Consider the following 13,137-nt stretch of genomic DNA (forward strand, 5'->3'; position numbering starts at 1 on the left):
ACCATCTTTGCGGTCGCATTGATGCTCTCTATGAGAGTGAATGACCACACAGATCTGTGATCCTATATAGAAGGCTCTCTGTGATCATTTCAGAGAGAAGAACGGTCGGTTGTGTTTACAACAGCTGACCGTCATTCTCTCTCAGCGGGGAGCGTTTGCGGGTGGCCGGCGGCAATCGCGGCTGCCGACCCTGTGCATCGGCATCCCCACTTGCCCCCCAGCACCACGCACACAACCGACTTAGTACTACATCGGTTTGCGCAGCTGAGCCAGCCTGCTGCAGTAAAACTGCGGCGGGCGGTCGGCAAATGGTTAAAAGAAAGTCCCCAACCCATTCCAAAAACACAGCGGCTGAAAATAGCACAGATGTGAACGTGTCCCATAGGAAACCATGTTCAATGGACTGTAGTGTGTTTCTACAAAAAGCAATAAAAAAATGCATAGGTGTGAACCAAGCCTTAGAAAAGGTCAGGGACTTTTTTTACTGCATCAGATTGCGTATTTGGTGCAATAGACATCAATGGAACCGCACCAAAAACACAAGTGTTGCATTTTTATGCTTTTTTTCTTTTTTTTGCCTTTTTGGCCTGTAGGAAGTAATGAGTGCGACTTTGATGTGACTGTACACTCTCTGGCGCTCAAGTGCATTAAAGACGTGCAGGAACCTTTTGAAAGTCCTGCGACTTTGAAAAGGTTCCTGCACTACTTTCACGAGACTTTGAGTGCCAGGGGTCGCATCAACGTCGCATTCAATACTTTCCTAGTTGAAAATAAAAACACCCGCAAAACGCATAAAAAAATGTCAAAAACGCATGTTCAAAAGCGCAAAATGCACCGCAAAAAAATGCTTAAACGCATCAATCGCAACAAGCTTAGGTGTGAACCAGGGGCTAATCCGCATTAAAATACAAGTTCTCACCCATCAGAGATCTGCCTGGTGCAGGAGATTTTAATGAATACCTGGGTACCGTTAGTGCCCAGAGCAGTACAAAGCCATGGGCAGAAAGAAAAGAAGCACCTAGACTCATTGTTTAGCAGCCCTGCACATCTTGATCCTGTGATCGTCCCGTTTTATGGGTGCAGAGGGTAGTAGGAGGCTGTGTATAATGGCTTCTGAAGGTGTGCTGTGAACTTTGCTGGCTCCACATACCTGACTTGTATGGATTACTGAACGCGGCGTATTTGTGGCTGAGTTTTGTGTTTTATCACTGATCTGTAAAGTCTCAAGGGGGTGTCTATGCAGATCCGCCTGCGGCTGAAGTCAGATTGGTTGTGCGATAATGTTACAGCAAGCTGTCATTGGTGCACCTGCACAGACGACGACACGCTTGATTGCTTTTCCATACTGTCACATTGCTTGTTCTAGCCAGAAAAATGACCACAATCCACACACAACTCTGCTGAGCGCGAATATTAACATTGAATTATTTTACAGGGCTCATCAAGGAGCTAAAATGACATTTAATAGGACACCGCCCAAATGATTTTATTTATTTTAACCACTTCAGCTCTGGAAGGTTTTACCCCCTTAATGACTAGGCCATTTTTTTTCGATTCAGCACTACGTTATTTTTAACTAACAATTGCGCGGTCATGTGATGCTGTACCCAAATACAATTGATGTCCTTTTTTTTCCCACAAAGAGCTTTCTTTTGGTGGTATTTGATTACCTGTGCGGTTTTAGATTTTGCGCTATAAACAAAAAAAGAGCAAAAAATTCTGAAAAAAATAAAAATAAATAAACAATATTTCTCAAATTCTGCTATATAACATTCCCAATAAAAAATAAATAAATAAAAAATTTTCATCCCTTTAGGCAAATTTGTGTTCTGCTACATATTTTTGGTAAAAAAAAATCCCAAAAAGCGTATTTCAATTGGTTTGCGCAAAAGTTATCGCATTTACAAACTACGGATAGATTTTAGGACTTTTTATTTTTTTTGTTTTTTTGTGCGCGGTCCTGGGGCGCTGTACCCAAATAAAATTGATGTCTTTTTTTTCCCCACAATTAGAGCTTTCTTTTGGTGGTATTTGATCACCTGTGCGATTTTTATTTTTTGCGCTATAAACAAAAAAAAGAGCGACAATTCTGAAAAAAAAAAACAATATTTTTCAAATTCTGCTATAAATTCCCAATAAAAAAATAAATAAAAAAATCAAATTTTTTCATCCTTTTAGGCCAATTTGTATTCTGCTACATATTTTTGGTAAACAAAAAATTGCAATAAGCGTATTTTGATTGGTTTGCGCAAAAGTTATCGCGTTTACAAACTAGGGGAAAGATTTATGTCATTTTTATTTAATTTTACTAGCAATGGTGGCGATCTGCAATTTTTAGCGGGACGGCGACATTGCGGCGGACAGATCGGACACCTAACTGACATTTTTGACACTTTTGGGGGAACAGTGACATTACTACAGTAATCAGTGCTAAATAATATGCACTGTTACTGTATAAATTACACTGGCATGGAAGGAGTTAATGCTGGGGGTGATCAAAGGGTTAAATGTATGCCTATTTGTGGTTACCAACTATGGGGGGAGGGGAGGGCTCTGTGACAGGCAAAGACAGATCAGTGTTTCAGTGTAGCAGAAACACACGATCTCTCTCTGCCTGTCTGACAGAAGAGCCATCTGCTTTGTTTACATAGGCAGGCGGCTCTTCTGTCAGTTTCTGTGAAGATTGCGGGAGGCCAGCGGCGATCGTGCCCGCTCCTCCCGGTGCCGCCGAGACCGCGTGCACATAATCACATAGTTCTACGTGATTATGCGCGGCCGAGCCGCCCTGCCGCAGTAAATCTGCGTGGGGCGTTCAGCAAGTGGTCGCCTTTAGAACTTTTACCTATAGGTAAGCCTATAATAAGGCTTACCTATAGGTACTGTAAATATCTCCTAAACTTGCATTGATAAATTGCACTATTATTTTGGAACCGCTAATCAGTATGAGGATAGGGGTTTTGGAACCGCTAATCAGTGTGAGAATAGGAGTTTTGGAACCGCTAATCAGTGTGAGGATAGGAGTTTTGGAACCGCTAATCAGTATGAGGATAGAAGTTTTGGAACCGCTAATCAGTATGAGGATAGGAGTTTTGGAACCGCTAATCAGTGTGAGGATAGGAGTTTTGGAACCACAAATCAGTGTGAGGATAGGAGTTTTGGAACCGCTAATCAGTGTGAGGATAGGAGTTTTGGAACCGCTAATCAGTGTGAGGATAGGAGTTTTGGAACCGCTAATCAGTGTGAGCATAGGAGTTTTGGAACCGCTAATCAGTATGAGGATAGGAGTTTTGGAACCGCTAATCAGTGTGAGGATAGGAGTTTTGGAACCGCTAATCAGTATGAGGATAGGAGTTTTGGAGCCGCTAATCAGTATGAGGATAGGAGTTTTGGAACCTAAAATCAGTATGAGGATAGGAGTTTTGGAACCTCAAATCAGTATGAGGATAGGAGTTTTGGAACGCTAATCAGTGTGAGGATAGGAGTTTTGGAACCGCTAATCAGTATGAGGATAGGAGTTTTGGAACCGCTAATCAGTATGAGGATAGGAGTTTTGGAACCACAAATCAGTATGAGGATAGGAGTTTTGGAACCGCTAATCAATGTGAGGATAGGAGTTTTGGAACAGCTAATCAGTATGAGGATAGGAGTTTTGGAACCACAAATCAGTGTGAGGATAGGAGTTTTGGAACCGCTAATCAATATGAGGATAGGAGTTTTGGAACCACAAATCAGTATGAGGATAGGAGTTTTGGAACCGCTAATCAGTGTGAGGATAGGAGTTTTGGACCCGCTAATCAGTGTGAGGATAGGAGTTTCGGAACCACAAATCAGTATGAGGATAGGAGTTTTGGACCCGCTAATCAGTGTGAGGATAGGAGTTTTGGAACCACAAATCAGTAGGAGGATAGGAGTTTTGGAACCGCTAATCAGTGTGAGGATAGGAGTTTTGGAACCGCTAATCAGTGTGAGGATAGGAGTTTTGGAACCGCTAATCAGTGTGAGGATAGGAGTTTTGGAACCGCTAATCAGTATGAGGATAGGAGTTTTGGAACCGCTAATCAGTATGAGGATAGGAGTTTTGGAACCTAAAATCAGTATGAGGATAGGAGTTTTGGAACCTCAAATCAGTATGAGGATAGGAGTTTTGGAACCGCTAATCAGTGTGAGGATAGGAGTTTTGGAACCGCTAATCAGTATGAGGATAGGAGTTTTGGAGCCGCTAATCAGTATGAGGATAGGAGTTTTGGAACCTAAAATCAGTATGAGGATAGGAGTTTTGGAACCTCAAATCAGTATGAGGATAGGAGTTTTGGAACCGCTAATCAGTGTGAGGATAGGAGTTTTGGAACCGCTAATCAGTATGAGGATAGGAGTTTTGGAACCGCTAATCAGTATGAGGATAGGAGTTTTGGAACCACAAATCAGTATGAGGATAGGAGTTTTGGAACCCCTAATCAGTATGAGGATAGGAGTTTTGGAACCACAAATCAGTATGAGGATAGGAGTTTTGGAACCGCTAATCAGTGTGAGGATAGGAGTTTTGGACCCGCTAATCAGTGTGAGGATAGGAGTTTTGGACCCGCTAATCAGTGTGAGGATAGGAGTTTTGGAACCACAAATCAGTATGAGGATAGGAGTTTTGGACCCGCTAATCAGTGTGAGGATAGGAGTTTTGGACCCGCTAATCAGTGTGAGGATAGGAGTTTTGGAACCGCTAATCAGTATGAGGATAGGAGTTTTGGACCCGCTAATCAGTGTGAGGATAGGAGTTTTGGAACCGCAAATCAGTAGGAGGATAGGAGTTTTGGAACCGCTAATCAGTGTGAGGATAGGAGTTTTGGAACCGCTAATCAGTGTGAGGATAGGAAAATTTGGAACCGCTAATCAGTATGAAGATAGGAGTTTTGGAACCGCTAATCAGTATGAGGATAGGAGTTGCCTTTCTATAAAATTGCCAGAACAACACGATCAGATTATCGTCCGTTTTCTGTTGCATGCTAGTCTCATATCGAAAGTGAAGAGGTTACTCAGCATATGACAGAATACAACTTCAGAAGCGATATAATGTGTCAAATTGTTTTGTAATGTATTCTTTAGTTTCCGAGCATGCCTAGCATTGCTCTTTAGATTTTTTTGGGATAAAACTGTACTAATTAAACGAAAATCAGACGTTATGTTCGCATACGATAAAAATTTCATAGCCTGCGCCTTCAGTTTTTGTCATCCAAAAAGTCGTAATCGGCTGTCGAAAGCACTATACTAACAATCAGAAAATTGGTAGATCGTTCGCCGTACGAAATTTTGCTTCCGATTCTCTTATCGTATGTACAGGCATTAAATAAAGACCTATAGGAAAAATTTTTTTTCTCATTTTGGATCGTGCAAGGGAGGGTTATATAACCCCAGCCAGATTTTTATTTACTATCTGTGTTCCATTGCAGGGATTTCCCTTCACTTCCTGTCCCATAGCCAAACAGGACGTGAGAGGAATTCCCTGTAAATTAGGGGAATTCCCTGGGGACCCCCAGGTCATCAGAACTAGTGTCCCACCGTTGAAAGATTTCTCTTTTCTGGGGACAACTCAAAATTTGGGATTTTCTTTTACTTTCACTTTCAATGATAATGGTAAACAGGACAAATAGAGAGGGCGAATCTCACTAACGGGGTCACAGACAGAAATAAAAACCCGACAAGGGTTTTAATCCCTCTCCACTCTATCCAACACTAAAAAAAAAAAAAAAAAAAAAAAAAAAATTGCCTTTAGTTATACTTTAAGGCTAGGTGGACACAGGTGTTTTTATTTTGCGCTAGCTCGACTAACAATTTCCTGTGATTAAAAACTAGTGATCACTACACATGCAGTAGTGATCTCTCACACAAAATATAATCATTGTGCTGCTAATCATTAGTGTAGCACTACTCCCGTGGGTGCTGCTGGTTGTGGATTCCCCTGGGTTACCCATAGCAACAACTTGACAATATAGCATATTCTAAGTGCTTGGCTCAGTCAGGAAACAGTCCAGGGTTTTTTTTTTTTTTGCTGTTTTATTTGAGAACTGGAATGGGAGAAGGGATGAGTGGGATACTCCAACTGAATAAACTATGCACAATTGCTGGGACTTTCTGAATATTGCTGGATGCGGCAAGGCCACTGCTTCACCTTGCCACTATAGTGAAGTAGAATTTAGCGAACTGCACTGTACTGTGAATCACTCTTCAGGGCCCTACTTGGCACCCCCTTTTTTCCTGCTCTTCAGGGTTCTACACGGCACCCTGTTTACTCTGACACACTGTGTGAGCTGACCCTTTATCCTCTGACTTCACTGGAGTGGTCCCCCTCCCTGGGCAGACCCTTTGGCAAGTCCCCTGGTACTCACGGACACTGTTTGTCCCAGAAGACTCTGCCAGCAACTCCACTGTCAGCTCTATTGGATCCTCTGCAGCTCAGCTCCACACCCGGTTCACTAGGCCGACTGCCTATGACCACCTTCCTCATGCAACAGGAGGAGAGACAGCCATCAGCCTCCTCCTGGGACTCTGCTTCCTGCCAAAGATGCCCTGTCATATCCCCCCCTTTATGAGCAATCCCAGGATGCACTGCAAGAGTGCCTTCCCACTGGGACTCCCACAAACGCCTATGTGTCACTGGCTGGGTTTCCTCCACTGTCCAACAAGCTCCCTTATTGGATACAGTGGGGACACTCCCTCAGACCCAGTGAATCACACCTGGGAACATGCAACGGGCAACATAATAGATCAGGCTCCCCTGATAAGCAGAAGGAACATAAAAATGCTTTTGAACCTGCCACCTAACTAGGAGGGTGCTACATCAGCAATTAAAGTGTTACTAGACCCAGGAGCCTGCATTCACTATATCTGGTCTCCCACAGTACACAGAGAATGGAAATGCAATAGTTTTAGCAAATATAAACTGCTAAATGCCTTTTCTCATCAGCAGTATATAGCAGTCTTGTGACTTCCATCAGTGTCTTGCCGAGCAATGGTTAAAGCTTGTAGGAGGAGTTTTCGTTCTACTCTGACTGTCCTATGAGGCTGGAGGACCCCTGACCCTCTGTGTGGACAGTGCTGATTGGCCCTGTGGTGATCACATGCACCCTCCCAAAAAAAACAAAAATCTCTCTAGCAATACACACCAAACTGAGCGTGTGCAGAGCGCCTTCAAGGCTCTGTACTATCAGGAGATGGATTGGGGACAGTAAAAGTTCAGTTCAGCTGAATTCGCACAATTTCAAACCCACCTCCAATGTGAACGTACCCTTAAGCCCCTTTCGCACATGACTAAGACACCCCAGATTTAATTATGACACTTACCATAACTGTTATCCCAAATCCCAACCCTTTAATAAAACTTCCTGCAATAAATACGTGGACACCGTTATTGGAGTAAAATTGGCCAACGTGGCCATTTATTAACCAGTAACAAAAATATATATAACACGTTCCTTAGAACAGGAACCAAAATAGTATAATAAAAGATAACATAAGGTTGCCGATCTTTGGAGGCCCCAAATATCAAATACCATTTTTGTATCTGTGTAACTCTTAACTGTTCCCAGCCGCACCACTGGCTCGGGGACGACCTCAACACACAGCAGATACCTCCCAATTTAAACTACCAGTTAACCCATCTATTAACTGGCATTCCCCAGGTGACTCCATACCTTAGATGGGTCCCTCAGCTGATAAGTACAGCAGGTTTTACCAGAAACACCTCCAAAGACCCCCAACCATAAAATCAGCAAACAAGCACATTAACCACTTAAGCCCCAGAAGATTTTACCCCCATTCCGACCAGGGTTTTTTTTTGCGATTCGGCACTGCGTGACTTTAACGGACAATTGCGCGGTCGTGCGACGCTGTACCTAAACGAATTTGACGTCCTTTTTTTCCCACAAACAGAGCTTTCTTTTGGTGGTATTTGATCACCTGTACGATTTTTACTTTTTGCGCTATAAACAAAAAAAGAGCGTAAATTTTGCAAAAATAACAATATTTTTCAAATTTTTTTATATGAAATTCCCCAAAAAAAATGTAAAAATCAAAATTTTTTAACATTTTTGGCCAATTTGTTTTCTGCTACATATGTTTGGTAAAAAAAAAATTGCAAAAAGCATATTTTGATTGGTTTGCACAAAACTTGACCCTTGACTGACATTTTTGACACTTTTGGGTTACCAGTGACATTACTGCAGTAATCAGTGCTATACATATGCACTGTTACTGCAAAATGACACTGGCAGGGAAGGGGTTAACTTTATTGGGGAAGGAGGGGGTTAAGTGTGTGTCCCTAGGGGCGTGCTTCTTACTGTGATTGGACATGGCTACTGGTGTAGGAACAGTGATCAACGGTCCTACATAGTAGAACCGTATGATCACCATTCCTACACAGGGGAGAATGACAGGCGGCTTGTTTACATCAGCCGCCTGCCTTTCTCCCTTCACGGCAGACGATCGCGAGTGACTTCCCAGGGAACGAGCCGGGGTAGGCGCGCGCCTCCGCTGGTGCGCGTTCGCCCGCTATTGGCTCACAAGGAAGTGACAGGCTAGTGACGTACTGGTACGTCACTTTGCCTGGCCAGGGCTGACCTCCGCAGTATATGTACTTGCGGCGGTCGGCAACCGGTTAAACAGACATTCAAATGTAGGGGCGGGCGGACGGGAATGCTCCTCCACCCACGCTGAACTGATGCCCGGGAAAAGACAGCAGTGAGCTAACTTCCCCCTCTACAGCCCCTCCCCTTACTGACATTGGCCAATAGAAGAGAATCCCCACGAACTTCCTGACTTTGTTAACCCTTACTAGGACAATTCCACTGCTGGCCCAGTCATGTTAGCCCTGCGCCTATCTCTTTGATATTTTGCTCCGGGCTGTACTGGCTGTCTGATCAGGTCTGCCTGTCAGTTTTTCAGGCGGACCTGATCGGACCCTCCATTTACCCCTATGAAGCAGTGGATGACATGTCCACTGACATCCACAGCTATCCAATCCAATCCTGCTTGCAAAATCCAGAATCTGGCGGATCGGATTGGATATGATCAGATGAAAACTGACAGGTGATCCGTTTTCACCTGATCTCCCCATAGAGGAGAGCAGGACTGTGTCCGTCTCTACTCAGCACAGTGAGCGAAGACGGACCTGTCATCTCTGACCAAGCAGATCCCGCAAAACCGATATTTTTTACATTTTAGACCGGGGGGGCCTTTGAGATTTTGAATACTTTTAAAGAGTTCCACTGCTAAAAAAAAAAGAGTAGAGAAACGCTGTCCTAGCCCTTCCCTCTTTTTGTGACAGCAGAGAATTTCCATTTTTTCATGATCAGACGTGCGTTTGGGACGGTTATATATAAGTGTCACAATTTTCATTCATAAAAAAGGGCTTTAAGGAAATATAATAAAATATTAACATACTCAGCTTGGCAGCCGTCTTAGGAATATTTGCAATCCTCCTGACAGTTCATGTAGGGCAAGTAGTTAAGAAATCAATGTCTTTATTAAATAATTGGTAGCAGTAAACCCAGTGCGGTATGGCGGATGGGTCCCTGAGCACAGGATGTGGGTGGAGAAGTCCCTCCTAGATTTCCTGTTGACAGGTTGCTCGATGCTCCCCTGCAGCTGGAAAGAAGCCACAAACTGCTGTTGTCATTCTTATGCTTTCGAGTTTAATAACCAGCACTAATATTAGCAGACACTACTAAACCTGTACCAGAAACGACTGAACTGCCATCAGTCCCGAAATCCTAGGGACAGCCCCAATTTTTAAAGACATGCTCTTGCAAGTATTCATCCTTTAGCTATATTGTACTATAAATTTCCTCTATTATTAACCACTTTCCCACCGGAGGATTTTGCTGTCTTCCGTCCAGGCCACTTTTTGCGATTCGGCGCTGTGCGACTTCAACTGACAATTGCGCGGTCGTGCGACGCCGTACCCAAACTAAATTTACGTCCTTTTTTTCCCACAAACAGAGCTTTCTTTTGGTGGTATTTGATCACCTGTGCGATTTTTACTTTTTGCGCTATAAACAAAAAAAGAGCGTTTATTTTGAAAAAATAACAATATTTTTAACATTTTTTTATATGAAATCCCCCCCCAAAAAAAATGTAAAAACCAATTTTTTTTTAAATTTTTGGCCAATTTGTTTTCTGCTACCTATGTTTGGTAAAAAAAATCGCAATAAGCGTATTTTGATTGGTTTGCGCAAAAGTTATTGCGTTTACTAACAAAGGGAAAGATTTCTGTCATTTTTGGTGTTTTTTTTTTAACGCGTAATGGCGGCGATCTGCGATTTTTTTTTTGCGGGACTGCGACATTGCGGCGGACAGATCGGACCCTTGACTGACATTTTTGACACTTTTGGGGGTACCAGTGACATTACTACAGTAATCAGTGCTATATATATGCACTGTTACTGTAAAAATGACACTGGCAGGGAAGAGGTTAATTTTATTGGAGAGGGAGGGGTTAATGTATGCCTGGTGCTTACTGACGTGTAGGGGGGGAGGTGACTGAGTGACACAGGGACAGATCGGATGTCCAGCTATGCTGAACAGTCCGATCTGTCACTCCCTGTCACTATGGAGATCCGCCCGCTGTGTTTACACACAGCGGGCGGATCTCCAGACTCGATCCCCGACGATCGGGTAAGAGCAGCGGCGATCGCCGCTGCTCCTCCCCTGGCCCGACTCCCGCTGTGAATGAAAACAGCGGGAGCGAGCCTCCGGCGGCGCGCAAGCGCCGCCCAGAAGGGGGAGTGTCTGACGACGTAGTACTACGTCGTCAGACGATAACGAGCCACTCTGCCGCAGTAATATTACTGTGAGCAGTCTTAAAGTGGTTAATAATATTAAACCCTAAAACAAAAATATAACACACTGCAGCTTATCACTTCTTAGATATGTGGTGGCTGCATTCTTTTTCTTTTGTTTAGGATGGAGGAGCAATGGGGACACCTTTGGACAGCAGCATTGTCAGGCTGTAGAGAGGATAGTATTAGATGCACTGTGTTATTTTAACAGACAATTGCGCGGTCATGCGACGCTGTACCTAAATAAAATTGATGTTCTTTTTTTCCCACAAACAGAGCTTTCTTTTGGTGGTATTTGATCATCTGTGCGATTTTTATTTTTTGCGCTATAAACAAAAAAATAGCGCCAATTCTGAAAAAAAAAAAAAATAATAATATTTTTCACATTCTGTTATATAACATTCTAAAAAAAAAATTAAAAATCTAATTTTTTCATCCTTAGGCCAATTTGTTTTCTGCTACATATTTTCGTATTCTGCTACATATTTTTGGTAAAAAAAATTACAATAAGCGTATTTTCATTGGTTTGTGCAAAAGTTATGGTGTCCACAAACTAGGGAAAAGATTTATGTATTTTTATTTATTTATTTACTACTAATAGCGGCGATCTGCGATTTTTATCGGGACTGCGACATTGCGCCAGACCGATCGCACACCTAACTGACATTTTTAACACTTTTGGGAGGACCAGTGACATTACTACACTAATCAGTGCTAAAAAGATGCACTGTTACTGTAATAATGACACTGGCAGGGAAGGGGGTTAACCTAGGGTTGATCAAAGGGTTACATGTGAGCCTAGGGGAGTGTTTACTAACTGTGTGGGGGAGGGGCTTGTTAAATGATCCTAGAGACCTGTAATCCTATATAGAAGGATCACAGGTGCTCTGTGATCATTTCAGAGAGAACAACGGTCAGCTGTGTTTACAACCGCTGACCGGTGTTCTCTCTAAGTGGGGAGCGATCGCAGGTGCCAGACGGCAATCACGGCCGCCGGTACCGTGCATCGGCATCCCCGCTGCCTAGGAGCTGACGCACTCCTATGTCGGTTCGTGCAGCCGAGCCAGCATGCCGTGGGCGGTCGTCAAGTGGTTAAAGTAACGCAGTGACGTATCACAAAAAAAATGGCCTGGTCATGAAGGGGGGTAAATCTTCCAGAGGTCAAGTGGTTAAACATGGTTGCTTTGAGACTTTTTTTTTTTTTCTCTCCGGAGGCCCCCCTGGTGCTTTTGCAGTCATAGCGACACAGGCAAACGGAACGGTATTTCCTTCCAAGGGGGCTCAGCAATATTACAAGACACCAGGAAGCTTTATTCAGGAAGCTGTATTTGATGTGATCTGGTACAGAAGACGGTTGTGCAAGCTCCTTCCTGATGTTAGTCATTCACAGGCAAGGTTGTCTTCCGCCTGTTTTGGTCAGTGCCTGTGCAAAGCAATGAGCTGACATCAGCATCTGCCTCTACAGCAGGAGATTCTCAGAGCCTGACGGGAGCACGGCCAGCATCCTCTCTCCAGGCAACCATCCTCCCGGCTGCATCGCTACCCACACAGCAAGGTCAGCCTGCAATGCTTCATAATTCATTCATAAATAGCTGCACATTAGAATTTTGGCTTGCCATCCTCTAATCAATCCATCTATAGAGTGATAGGTCTGCAAAGCGTGCGTAATCCTGCAGACTGCTAATTGCCTGCAATGGTTGTACCCAGCTAACGCATCCTGCGTACCTGTAAAAAAAACAGCACCCAGAACCGATAGAAGGGCTTAGGAAAACATTTAAGGGGGCAGTAAAAGAACAACCGATTTCACAGTGATGGCTGCTAGGCAGAGTCGCCGACTGGCGTACCTGTATTGTAGTAATAAATGTAATGTCTTTATTATAAATAGGCACGGCACTTTGCTGTTTCAGAGACAAAAGTTTTAGTTCATTTTGCAATTTGATTTCACTTAAATCGATTTGAATCATGATTTAAATAACTAGTAAAAAGGCTTGATTTAAATCAGCTCAATTTAAATCATAATTTTTAAAAAGCAACTGTCATCTCTGTCCTGCAGCGGCTCCTCCTCTGACCCCCTGTGGACTCACCAACAGTCCCATTCACTTTAAGGCCCTGTTCACACCGGAGCGTTTTTCGGCTCGTAAGACGCTCATCTCTGAAGTCTCAAAACGCCCAACAAGCAAAATCCCATTCATTTCAATGGCCCCTGCTCATATATGAGCGTTTTGTCGCCTCGTACACAAGCTTCTTTTTTGGCAGATTACAAGCGTTTTTGTTAGATGTCAATGTCTGCCTCCAAACACCTGCAGAAAAA

At 43.4% G+C, this 13,137-nt stretch overlaps 1 protein-coding gene across 3 annotated transcripts in view; it reads left to right on the forward strand.

Annotated features, from left to right (window-relative positions):
• GLIPR2 (GLI pathogenesis related 2) overlaps positions 1-13,137 on the forward strand; it is a 198,585-nt gene that overhangs the window by 12,204 nt on the left and 173,244 nt on the right. For 2 of the 3 annotated variants that reach the window (XM_082263411.1, XM_082263413.1), the window contains exon 1: positions 12,148-12,381. The exons of the other annotated variant lie outside the window; for it this stretch is intronic. The gene's annotated coding sequence lies outside the window, so the exon portion shown is untranslated. Of the gene's footprint in view, positions 1-12,147; positions 12,382-13,137 lie in introns of those variants that run through there. 3 annotated transcript variants of the gene reach the window in all.

The sequence above is a fragment of the Pelophylax lessonae genome (assembly GCF_965119305.1).
Source record: "Pelophylax lessonae genome assembly, chromosome: 7".
Lineage (NCBI taxonomy): Eukaryota > Metazoa > Chordata > Amphibia > Anura > Ranidae > Pelophylax > Pelophylax lessonae.